An 892-nucleotide genomic window follows, 5' to 3' on the forward strand; every position below is an offset into this window, starting at 1 on the left:
GACATTGAGACAGGCAATTTAAAGCTACACCAAGAGAGGATCTGCGATGCTTGCTTTATAAAACAACTGACCCAAAAGGCATATACTCGATAATCTTTTACCAGCACTAGGCCACAATTCACGATAAAAGTTCCGTCCAATTGTTAGGGGTTTCACTTTGACGTTTCAGTGACGTTATTCTGTTTACCACTGCTAATGTTTTGAACGAATAATACTTAGAAAAGAATATTTTTCTATAAGTAAAATAAAAACCGAAAAAAACGCCGATTGTATTTTTATTCCTCTCGCTGCTAGCCAAAAAGACCCCTTACTACATCGGATATATCAGTCGCTGTTGCTATCCTCACCTTTTGTTGTTTTTGAAATTGTAAGCTACTTCAATGAAGCATCGTTCAAAAGAAGCGTTCGTGTCTGTAAGTTAAAAAAAAACATGAAAACGAGAACGTTAAGGGCAGGGTTCGAACTAAAATATTTCACTTTCCCAAATAACAGCTGCACCCCTTCCTGTGGCGGGAGAAACTTTTAACACGGTTTCGACGATACACGTACTAAATGCACCTGTTGCAGGAAGTTGGTGCTCCTCAATCGTCGCTTTGCCCGACTATATAATGGCCATTCGATAGCCAGTGGGGGTCTCCTCGTCCGTATTGGATCTGGGTTTCGCCTTTTGCTTCCCACTTCAAATTCCCCGAACAAAAGGACAGAAACGACCGGGGCTACATTTTGTTTACACAGACAGCGACATTAGTGGGGCATTTCGGCGAAGAAAACGTTGTTGACAAAGGAGTCGGAGAAGCAAAAGAAACTACTGGCGCTGGCAGCTTTAAACATTACTCCCATTCGCTTATGTTTTCGATCGTTTGCACTGGGCACAAGATAGTGTACGTATTAT

General features: G+C 41.6%; 1 protein-coding gene across 1 annotated transcript in view; it reads right to left on the reverse strand.

The window, feature by feature from the left end:
* Positions 1–309: 309 nt before the first annotated feature.
* Positions 310–892, reverse strand: part of LOC147758673 (uncharacterized) — a 6,088-nt gene continuing 5,505 nt past the window's right edge. Inside the window, exon 3 of the mRNA XM_086987695.1 lies at positions 310–411. The gene's annotated coding sequence lies outside the window, so the exon portion shown is untranslated. The remainder of the gene's footprint in view (positions 412–892) is intronic.

The sequence above is a fragment of the Varroa destructor genome, unplaced genomic scaffold (assembly GCF_002443255.2).
Source record: "Varroa destructor unplaced genomic scaffold, Vdes_3.0 BEIS01000001.1, whole genome shotgun sequence".
Classification (NCBI taxonomy): Eukaryota; Metazoa; Arthropoda; class Arachnida; order Mesostigmata; family Varroidae; genus Varroa; species Varroa destructor.